Here is a 12,287-nt window from a genome sequence, read left to right on the forward strand (position 1 = left end):
TATATTGGGTGTTGTGAGAGTTAAAATAATTAATATATGTAAAGCATTTAAAAGAGTACCTGGTATACAGAAAAATGTATCAAATGCCAAATATAATTATTATGATTGTGTCTACTATAAAACACACAAAAATGAAATTTAAAGAAAATAAAAAACATGAAACAAATTTTATTTCCTAAACTTTTATGCCTTACCTAAAATATTGCTAATACTAATTTTAGCAAGAGAAATACAATTAAATATGCTCTGTTGCTTTTGAAAGTCTGGACACAACATTTTGTGGTACAGTGATTTCATGGCCTGGTTCAAAATCTATTTCATTTCTTGATTTTACTAACTGCCTAATTGAAAAAATACACTTCACAAAGAAAGTCCTTATGGAAAAAGCATATTCATATACAAGTAACCATATTAGCTTGAATTATTATTAAGGCCTGGTCCCTACTTTTGGACCCATTCACTAATAATTCTAAGTTTAAAGTTGATATTTAATCAATAAATTTCCATTTCATATAATGCCAGCCTCCTTTTTAAAAGATTAATGGAAAGTATTTAATATCTTTATTTTTTTTTTTTTTTTACAAATGGTCTTAAAACCTACGGAAAGTCTTCATTTGGAAGATTTTTGAACAGACAAGAAAATTTAGCTTTAAAGCCTTATTAATATCAAAATATGAGAGATTTATAGGTAAAATACACCCATCTTCATCTCAGGAACAAAAACTACATAATGATGGAAATATTTTTAAACGTGTTTTCAAAATTCTTTCTCCAAAGCATGAATTTCTTTCAAAAAATAATAATCTTTTAATCTGTTATTTTCAGGGATGCCTGGGTGGCTCAGTCTGTTAAGCATCTGATTTGGGAGATCATGATCCCAGGGTCCTGGAATTGAGTCCTGCACTGGGCTCCTTGCTCAGTGTGGAGACTGCTTCTCCCTCCACCTGCCACTCCCCCTTCTTGTGCTCTCTCTCTCTCAGACAAATAAGTAAAAAAAATCTTTTTTTTTTAAGCTGTTCTTTTCTCATTTATTATTAAAAACATCACCTTTACCTCAAAGGGATCGATTAAGTGGGTACATTTCATCATAAAATCACTGTCAGATTATCTATTACCAATAGATATTATTTTTAATCCCATGATGTGTCTGAAAAAGAGTCCAAAAGAGAAAAACAAGATTTTCTGGTCTTCCATTGTTTTTGTTGTTATCTTGGGCTTGAATTATCAGTATCACTATTTTAAGTAGGCTCTACACCCAGTGTAGGGCTTAACTCACAACCCCAAGATTAAGTGACACATGTTCTATGGACTGAGCTAGCCAGCTGCCCTTGTTAGTATAATTTTGACCTGCAGTTCTTTTGCATAAAATATTTTAAGTCACTTATATGTTTTAAGAGGGCTAGTATATTAAAATCAGTAAAACAGTGTATAAATACATTTCATCAAGAACACATGAACTGGAGGCACGTGGGTGGCTCAGTGGGTTAAAGCCTCTGCCTTCAGCTCAGGTCATGATCCCAGGGTCCTGGGATCAAGCCCCACATCGGGCTCTCTCTGCTCAGCAGGGAGCCTGCTTCCCCCTCTCTCTCTCTGCCTGCCTCTCTGTCTACTTGTGATCTCTATCAAATAAATAAATAAATAATCTTTTAAAAAATAACTTATTAAAAAAAAAAAAGAACATGTGAACTGCAATACGGCACCATACATTTATAGCAAATGAATGGAAGAGTTGGCCACCACCAACCTCTGAGTTCTGGAGTCCCCATCCTTACAGCGTCCTTGTGGATTATGTGATACCTAATCAACTAACTTACCTATTTGGTGATGGAACCAGTATCAGTCCATATATTAAATATTAGTAAAGCTTAGCATATTTCTACTTTCTTAAGATAAAATCTAACCGGAAATTAAGGTTCTAATATTTTCTTCAGGGATATTCTTGCATGTCCCTAGAATGCATCCATCCCTGTTTGGAGACTACCCCACTACAGCTGTGTCCTACCAACAGCACCACCAGGTGGTCAACAAAGAATACCATGATGCATGCTTTTTTCTGAGACCTCTGTTTTTCCCACTAAAGAGACACGAGCACCACCAGCTTTCCTCTTTCTTCTGTCCTTCATTGTCTTTATCACTCAAACAAATTAAGACAAACATATTATTTTAAACTACATATCCCTCTTGTTTCACTTATAATCCCCATGTATGTTCTTCCTAATTGTTTATTCCTGTTAGCTGAAAATTCACCCTTGCATATAAGCATAAAGACGGCATTAGTTACACATCAGCATCCAGAAAATAAAAACTATACATTTTTATCTAAAATTACACGGTAATTCTCAATTTCAAAGCCTTCACAGATTTTTAGACATCTCCTTCACAATTTCTATTTTTCCTTTAAACTTCTAGCCATATCCTTATCTTCCCCTAGTTGCATCTGTTTGCATGAAGCATTAGCCTTCAAAAGACATGCTTCCGGGGCGCCTGGGTGGCTCAGTGGGTTAAAGCCTCTGCCTTCGGCTTGGGTCATGATCCCAGGGTCCTGGGATCAAGCCCCACATCGGGCTCTCTGCTCAGCAGGGAGCCTGCTTCCTCCTTTCTCTGCCTGCTTCTCTGCCTACTTGTGATCTCTGTCTGTCAAATAAATAAATAAAATCTTTAAAAAAAAAAAAAAAAAGACATGCTCCCATCTTTTTCTTATTCAGTTGTAACACTGCTGTTTCAGGAGTCTCCATCCTTGGTAAGATGAAGTAAGCACAATGCATTCAGTCTCTTTCACTGAACACAGCTACAAAACAGGGACAGAATACACGATAAACCTACTCAGAGGCTCTGAGAAGTGAACAGTAGCAGGAAGACTGGGAAACAATATCAGAATTTGAACTACCACCAATCAGTGGTGATTTATTCATTTTTTTCTTCCCTTAGGTGTCTCCCCACCTGTGTACAATGTAGCCTGAAACCAGCAAGTAAGTATCAGCAGAGAGAGCTCCGAAGAAGCCCTTAATTGGGCCTCAAGAAGTGCAAAGAAAGTATATAAATTTCCCTCATCTTTTTTTTTTTTTTTCCTTCTGTTTCATACCCTGGTCCCCATCCAATGCCCTGGTAGTGGCGGCAGTGGTTCCCCATGGAAGCCCCCTGAATGGGGAGGGTGTTGAGGGACCCTTCCTCTCTGTGGAACTACAATTCCAAGAAGGTGGGATAAAACCATTTCTACTCTCTCTCTCTCTCTCTCCGTCCTCCAGAAATTGGCCCCAGACATGGACATAGTCACAGAAATGCGTGGCAAGGGAGGTTTAACTCAAGCCCCAGTTTTCTAGCTAAAGGAGCAAAAGGAGACACCCAGGGAGCAAATACCAGTAGATTGCAAAAAGGAAGATCAAGAAAGTGACCCCATGAAGTTACTTATAAACTCCTATGCATTCCCCCAAGCTGTATATGCACGGGTGTGATCCTAATCAGCATACCAAAGAATTCCAGAACTGGACATACCAGCCACTGCCCACACCTCAGCCTGATCCCTGCATGCCACACACTTGATCTAACCAGACCTGCAAAGGCTTTAAACTTGAACCGACATTGGAACAATAGCCCACAGAAGAAAGGATGGCACTTGTAGCCTGAACCTAACCAGGACAATTGCCTGATGCAACAGAAACTCCCCATCCACATAGGAAAAAATGATCAGTTGACAACAACGGCAAGATGACAGTGTTATGGGCTGAACTGTGTTCCCCCAAAACTCATCCACTGACGCCTTAACCCCTAGGACCTCAGAATGAGACTGGATTTGGAGACAGCGTCTTTTAAAATGTGATTAAACTAAAATGAAGCCATTTGAGGGGGAGGTTCTAATCCAATCTGACTGGTTTCCTTATAAGAAGAGGGAACTCAGACACACGGTGACCCCAGGGACACATGTGCACAGAAGAAAAAGCATGCGAGACGCAGTGAGAACGCAGCCAAGCACAAGCCAGGGAGAGACACATTGGAGGACGCCAAACCTGCCAGAGCCTTGGTCTTGGACTTCCAGCCTCCAGAACCTTGAGGAAATGGATGCCTGCTGTCTAAACCGCTAGTCTGTGGTCTTTGTTAAGGCAACCCTGGTACACTAATACACACAGGTATCATAATTTTATTTTTCATTTTTTTTATCATTTTTATTATGATAGTCACCATACAGTACATCATTAGTTTTTGATGTAGTGTTCCATGATTCCTTGTTTGCATATAACACCCAGTGATCCATGTAATCTGTGCCCTCCTTAAGACCCACCACCAGGCTCACCCATCCCCCCACTCCCCTCCCCTCTAAAATCCTCAGTTTGTTTCTCAGAGTCCACAGTCTCTCATGGTTCCTCTCCCTCTCTGATTTCCCTCCCTCCAGCTTTCCCTTCCTTCTCCAAATGTCCTCCATGCTATTTCTATATTTCACATATGAGTGAAACCATATGATAACTGTCTTTCTCTGCTTGACATATTTCACTCAGCATAATCCCCTCCAGTTCCATCTATGTCGATACAAAAGTTGGGTATTCATCCTTTCTGATGGCTGAGTAATATTCCATTGTATATATGGACCACATCTTCTTTATTCATTCATCTGTTGAAGGGCATCTTGGCTCTTTCTACAGTTTGGCTACTGTGGCCATTGCTGCTATGAACAATGGGGTACAGATGGCCCTTCTTTTCACTACATCTGTATCTGGGGTAAATACCCAGTAGTGCAATTGCTGGGTCATAGGGTAGCTCTATTTTTAACTTTTTAAGGAAACTCCACGCTGTTTTCCAGATAGCATCACTTTCTGACAAAGACTTTAAAGCTGTTATTTTTAAAATACCACAAACAATAGCAAACATTCTTGAAACAACTGAAAAAAATAGACAATCTCACCAAATAAATAAAATATCAAAAGAATCAAATGGAAATTTTAGAAACAAAAAGCACAGTAACCAAAAACTCTATCAATAAGCTCACTAGATGGGTTCTGATGATGACAGAGAAAATCGTCAATGAACCTAATAATACATCAATAGAAGTTACCCAATCCAAACAACAAAGAGAAAGGGGATTGGACACAATTTAACACAGTCACAGGGACCTATGGGGCCATTTAAAAAAAAAAAAAAAAAAAGGTTGCTGGAGTCCTAAGAAGGTAGGAGAAGGAAGATGGTGCTGAAAAAATATGAGGAAATAATGACCGAAAATTTCCTCACTCTGGCAAGAGACTTAAACCTACAGATTTAAGAAAATGAAGCAAAACCCATACAAGATAAGCCCTCAAAAATCCAGGCACATCCTAATCAAACTTTGAGAAACTAACAAAGAAAAAAATATTTAAAGCAGCCAGAGAGAAATGATGCCTTGTCTATGAGGGGACACTTCAAATGACAGATTTCAGAAACCAAAGAAGATAGAAGTACTGGAGCTCTCACAAATGACACCCAATGCGGGACTCATAAAAAAAATTAAAAAAAAAAAAAAAAAAAACTCTAAACTGAACTTCATTAAAATTAAGAACTTCTGGGGCACCTGGGTGGCTCAGTGGGTTAAAGCCTCTGCCTTCGGCTCAGGTCATGATCCCAGGGTCCTGGGATCGAGCCCCACATTGGGCTCTCTGCTCAGCAGGGAGCCTGCTTCCTCCTCTCTCTCTGCCTGCTTCTCTGCCTACTTGTGATCTCCGTCTGTCAAATAAAAAATAAATAAATAAAATCTTTAAAAAAAAAAAAAAAAAAAAAAAAAAAAAAAAAAAAATTAAGAACTTCTGCTCTGCAAAAAACATTGTTCAGTGATTGAAGAGACAAGCAACAGACTAGAAGAAACTAATTAGATATCTGACAAGGGACATGTATATGTATAGATAGAACTCTCTCAACTCCAAAGAAAGAAAACAAAAACCTGATTTTAAAAACAGGCAGAAGAACAGAGGATACTGGTATGGCAGATATGCATATTAAAAAAGATGTTCAACATGATGAGCCATTAGAGAAATGTAAATTAAAAGCATAAGATGCTAATGCCTCTCTATTAGAATGGCTAAAAAAGAAAAAAAAAAAGAAGAAAAGAAAAAAGATACTAGTAGTACTAAGTGTTAGTGAGGATGTGGAACAATTGAAACACTTGTATTTTGCTGGTGGGAAAGTTAAAATGGGACAGCTGCTCTGGAAAACAGTTTGACAGTTTCTTAGAAACATATGTGTGTCCTAGAAGTCCACAGAAATTCCACTCCTGGGCATTTCTCCTTGAAAAATGAAAACCTGTATTCATTCAAAAACCCTGTACCTGAATGTTTACAGCAGCTCTATTTCCAGTTGCCAAAACCTGGGAACAACCCAAACATCCTTCAGTGGGCTGGGGAGGGGGGTGGGGGATGATACACAGACCATTGTATGCTAATATAATGGAATACCACACAATGTGAAGAAGGAACAAACCATTGATGTACAGAACAACGTGGATGGACTTCAACAGAATCAGAGAAAAGACTGTTCTCAAAAGATTCCATTTACATAATATTCTTGAAGTGACAAAAAGCTAGTAATGAAGTGATCCGTGGTTTGCCAGGGTACAGGTGAGAGCTGCTATCACAAGGTAGTTTTGGGGGCACCATAAATGTTTTGTAACCTGACTATGGAGGCAGCGCCATAAATCATATGTGTGTTCAAATTTGAAAAACTTATACCCCTAAACTGTCAATTTTCCTCCATGATAATTTAAGATATAAAATTAATAGGGTGCCTGGGTGACTCAGTTGGTTAAGTGACTGCCTTCAGCTCAGGTCATAAAACCGGAGTCCCAGGATCCAGTCCTGGGTTGGGATCCCAGCTCCACGGGAAGTCTGCTTCTCTCTCTAACCTTATCCCCTCTCATGCTCTCTCTCACTCTCTCTCTCAAATGGATAAATAAAATCTTAAAAAAAAAAATAAAAATAAATCAAAATAAAATAAAATAAATGAGGGAATATATTCTTCTGTTTTATATAGTTATTCGTTGGGTAACATTATTACTTTTCAAAAAAATGTCCATTATCAGACATTACTTACATTATTGGAGGAATGAGCCTTTGGCAACTGGCCTGGAAATCTAAATACAACATATGACAGTATTTTCAGCCAAAATTGTATTTTGAGTTACCTTGACAAAGACGAAGGGCTTCGTTCAAAAGTCGAAGAAGCCAGATGAGGCCAAACCAAGACTAGCACGGGGGTTAGGGGTAGGGATGAGAGCTGTGTGCAGAAAACAGCCCCAGGGACAGTGAGTGGTGAGTGGTGTGGGGTGCTCAGGGAGAGAGGAAAGGAGGGGCGTCCCAAAGAGGGAAAACATCGGGCCTGGGGGAGCTTGAGTTTTTAGTAAGTGGCTTATTTACCTTAAGAGGCTGAAGAAACTACTTCAGAAAGGAAGAAATAGAACTTTTCAGTCACCAAAGGTTAGCTTGGCTACTCTAGGCCACCTGTGTTATTCTTCTGTTGGGGCTGCTAGAACAGAACACCACAGGCCAAGGGGGTCTGCATGTATTTCTCACGGTTCTGGCGGCTGGGAGGTCCAAGACGGAGGCTCTAGCAGTTTCAGAGTCTGCTGAGGACCACCTCCTGGTTCACAGACAGCATCTTCTGGTTGGGACCTCACGTGGCAGGCCGGGCAAGGGGGCTCTCTGGGGTCTCTTTCATAAGACCCCTGATCCATTCCCGACAGTTCCAGCCTCCCGACCTCCTCGCCTCCCCAAGGCCCCACCTCCTCGGACCATCACACTGAGGGTTCGGATATGAATACACGAATATTGGGGGGACAGAAGCGTTCAGCGCATCATACCACGCCCTCCGCAGGTCAGGTGGCACCAGAGCTAGATGCGGTAAATTCTAGAAATAACTTTTTTTTTTTTTCTTTTCGCCACAAATACAGATACATATAGAATGTGCGCGGGGTGGGGGAAGGGGGTGTCGGTGAGGACTGCAGGGAGGCGGCAGCCCAGGGGCTGTTCCCACTGAGGCTTGGCTCCGAGCAGAGCGTGTCAAGTACAAGCAAGACCTACCCGTGGTGGTGATCCTGGCGGGACACGCCTCCTGCAGGGACTGTTTCCAGGTGCTTTCTGTGCCCAAGTTCAGAGTCATGCTTGGGGAAAGCCAGCTAATCTTCCTGGGCAGGAAGGTTCTCCGGGCCTGGGGCAGGGCTGCGGGTGGGTGGCGTTTATCCAGCTCCATGGTCTGGCAGGTGCCGGAGGGCCAGAGTGCAGATTCTGCCGAAAGGCTGCGCTTCGTGCCAGGGGTTGTCTGTGTCCACGAGGCAGCAGCCTGGAGCCAGAGTCCGGAGCTCGGAGCGAAAGCCCTGTGGAGATGAAGCGGATCCCACCGGCTGCCAGCGGCCCGCTTCCCCTGCAGGCTGTGGGAGGAGGTCATGCAAGGGACAGGACTTCCGGTTGACCCTGGCGCAATCGGAGACTCCCCACCCCCTCTGCCGGCCTGGGGATGTACCTTTAGTCCAGCACTGCCACAGTAGGACCGGCTCAGGGGTGCAGCCGGAGGGAGGGAGGTGCTGGCTGGTCCCAGACCGAACCCCGTTATAACTGCTAAGATTCTGGCTGGCCTGTGCCTGGGCTTGCGGGGCCCGGGACAAGCGTCATGGTAGCTGCCACTGACCTGTCTGGAGTGGCCTGCCTCTTTCTCCCCACTGCCGTCCCTATGCGGAGCCTGGTTTCTAATTTTACCTGGGAATCTCCCCAGGTTTCAAACCAATAGGCAACCAGCACCAGTCGTCCTTGGCCTTCAAAGATGAGTTTACCCTGCCGTACGGTGTTGCTTGCTCAGGAGCAGGTGGGGGCTGAGGGGCCCAACAGGGCGCCCACGAACAGTTTCTTCCAGCAACAGCATGTGCTGTAGGCTGATGAGCCAGAGACAGCCCTGGCCAGGCCCAGGCAGAGGAAGTCACCCAGCCTGGCTGGGCCACCCACAGCCGCCCAGATCAAAGCTGCGTCCAGACTGTCATACAACATCTCATATTACAGAATGGCAACCTGCTGCCTGGAATTATTCAAGCATGTATCGCAGGGTCAGGGAGCTTATTTATTTATTTATTTATTTTTTAATACTTTCAATGCCATCCCAATCACAATACCAATGGCATTTTTTTTTTTAAGATTTTATTTATTTGACAGATGGAGATCACAAGCAGGCAGAGAGAGAGGAGGAAGCAGGCTCCCCATTGAGCAGAGAACCCAATGCAGGGCTCAATCCCAGGACCCTGGGATCATGACCTGAGCTGAAGGCAGAGGCTTTAACCCACTGAGCCACCCAGGTGCCCCCAGGGAGCTAATTTATAACCAAGTTGGAATTCACACTCCAGACAGGTCATAGAACTGAGTTGCCAGGCACCAGAAACACAGAAACAGAAATGGTAAAGTTGGGGGTCGATCGGAGGGAGACCGAATGGAACAGGTGGAGAAGGGTCATCAAGTTCAGCTGGAAGAAATGAAAGAGCTAAATTCGCAAACCCGGTAAGATAAGGAGTAAAATCTTACCCAAAGCAAAAAGTGAAACAAGATGAGAAAAATGTCGAGCTATGGAATGGTTTGTGATCTTTTAATGGCAGTTGAGAGGGTAGCTGAGAACACAGCGGAAGTGAGTCAAAGTAGAGAGTGTCTGACAAAGCCAGCCTGCTCATTTTCTGTTACTGGTCACCCTGGCAATAGGACCTCCGCCTCGTGGTGATGATATTTAAAGGAGAAAAGTGCACGCAAATGAAGTAATCTGTGATTTTATTGGTGCTGATGTTCCCATGTGTCTAGTTTGCTCCACCTGAGTACAAATCTGGGATGAATTTTGTGCCAGAAAAAAAAAAGAACCCATAAAAGGGAATGGGGAGAAGGTGACAAGAGCTTGGGCTTGGAAGGTCTCCTGTAAACCCCTGATGTTTCTTTCCCCCCATAACCCTGGTAGGAATCAGGTTAAGTAATAAGTCTTGCAAGTGTTCATGTCTGATCCATTCTGGTTTTAATGCTGAGGGAAATCCCCTAAGTCAAGGCCCCAGCCTGGCCCACCAGTCACTCCCAGGGCCCTGGGGAAGGGGTCAGAACCCTACCGGTGTCTTGCTACTTGGACTGCTCTGCCCGCTTTGGCCATTTCTGCAGGGAATTAGGTGGCCCAGAAAGAGTGGGCTAGTTTCCTAGGGCTGTCTTGCCATGTTGCTCAAACAGGGTGGCTTAAAAAAAAAAATTCATTATCTCATAGATCTGGAGCCTCAGAGTCCAAAATCAAGGTGTTATCAGAGACATGCTGTCTCTGCAGGCTTGTGGCAGGGTCCTTCCCTGACTCTCCCTAGCTTCTCACGGTTTGTTGGAAATCTTGGCTTGCAGTAATAACACTTCAACCTCCACTGTCACTTGGCCATCTTCCCTGTGTGTGTCCATGTGTCATCTTATAAGGAACCAGTCATGTTAGATTTGAGACCACTCCAGGGACCTCATCTTTTTTTTTTTTTTTTTAATTTAAATTCAATTAGCCAAGGTATAGTACATCATTAGTTTTTGATGTAATGTTCAATGATTCATTAGTTGAGTATATCACCCAGTGCTCATCATATCAGGTGCCCTCTTTAATGCCCATCACCCAGCTATCCCAAACCCCACCCACCTCCCTTTCCACAACCCTCAGTTTGTTTCCCCGGAGTCAAGAGTCTCATATGGTTTGTCTCCCTCTCTGATTTCTTCCCATTCCGTTTTCCCCCCTGTACCCCTATAGTCCTCTGCACTATCCCTTACGCTCCACATAGGAGTGCAACCATATGATAATTGTATTTCTCTGATTGACTTATTTCCCTTGTGCCCTCGTCTTAACTTGATTACATCCGCAAAGATCCTTCTGCAGGTAAGGTCTCCTTCTGAGGCATTGTGTGTTAGGATTTCAGTATAAGAATGTGCTGGGGGGAGGGTGGGAAGCATTCAACCCGTGACAGAAAGGGAGCAGAATTCAGAGTCAACAAAAATAGATCAAAGGAGAAATGACCCAAAATGAATAGTCCAAGTTCATTCACACTTTATATATACCCACCTGTACTCCTGTGACAGTCCTTCCTTTGTCTCTTCATGTCACTTGCAGTCCCCACACTATCACAGTTCATCTAAGAGATAAGGTGCTGCCAGACTTAGAACGAGAAGATACGGCTCACCAGGACTCTCCTGCTGAGTGTGTGACTTTCTCAAGTTGCTCACCTGAGCACCTGATCAGTGACCTTCAAACGAGTGTCCCTCAAACATATGTCCCTCATGGGTCACTTGAGCTTTGGTGAGGCATTCACAATGGGCAGGAGTTTCCTCAATACGGGAGACAACTACTTCCTAGACAGGTGCTGGGTCCAAGGTACATCTCTGAGCTCCCATCAGTCTGCAACTCAACCTTACAGAAAAGCACAGGCAAAGGGAACACTCATCTATAAAAACCTAGGGAACAGTCTGGAAATGGCACACATCCCTCCTGGTCACATTCCACTGTCCAGAACTCAGTTATATGTATGGTCACACTCAGAAGCCAGGTAAGCTGAGAAATGAGGTTTCTGGCTGGGCCATATTTTCCACTAAAAATCAGGAGTTTCTTATTAAAAGGAAAAGGGAAGATGGGTATTAGTAGAAAACTGTCGCATACTTTACATACATATTTTTAATATTGTGAACATTTTCTGTGCCACAATCTTTCAAAATATCACTCTAATAAATGCCTAGTTTTCAACCACTATTAAACAGTTGTGTAATAATTTACATCATTATTTCCCTCTTACTGGACATTTTTGTTAACTTTTTCACAGTATAAATAATGTTGCAAAGAACAAATTCATCTTTGTGCAATTCTTTGATCATGTCCTTATGATAATCTTCTAAAAGTCTTCTTTGAGGCCCCAGAACTCGGGTATTTGTTACAGGGACCAAATTAGCCTGAACTGCTGATCAAGTCATCTTTGAGAAAAGCAGATCTTCCATGTTCTTGGCACACTCTGCCCCTCCGCCATGCCCCTTTGCTTTGGCCAGCTCTCCTCCTAGGCCCAGACCTGGTTATCAGCAGCGAGGTACTCGGGAGATAAATTGTTTATAGCTAGACGTGCCATTACTGGATATTTTCAGGGAGTTTGATTCGAAGGGCTTGCCTTGAAATTGTGTGCCATGTGTCTCTAGGCCATTGGTATGTACTATTTTTACTCATCAACTGTATTTGCATACCGCTTTATAATATGCAAATACTTAGCCACACATGATCTCACTGTGATTTTTCTGAAACACAAATCTGATAGTACCACTTCCATCACT

Source organism: Martes martes, assembly GCF_963455335.1.
Source record: "Martes martes genome assembly, chromosome: 4".
Lineage (NCBI taxonomy): Eukaryota > Metazoa > Chordata > Mammalia > Carnivora > Mustelidae > Martes > Martes martes.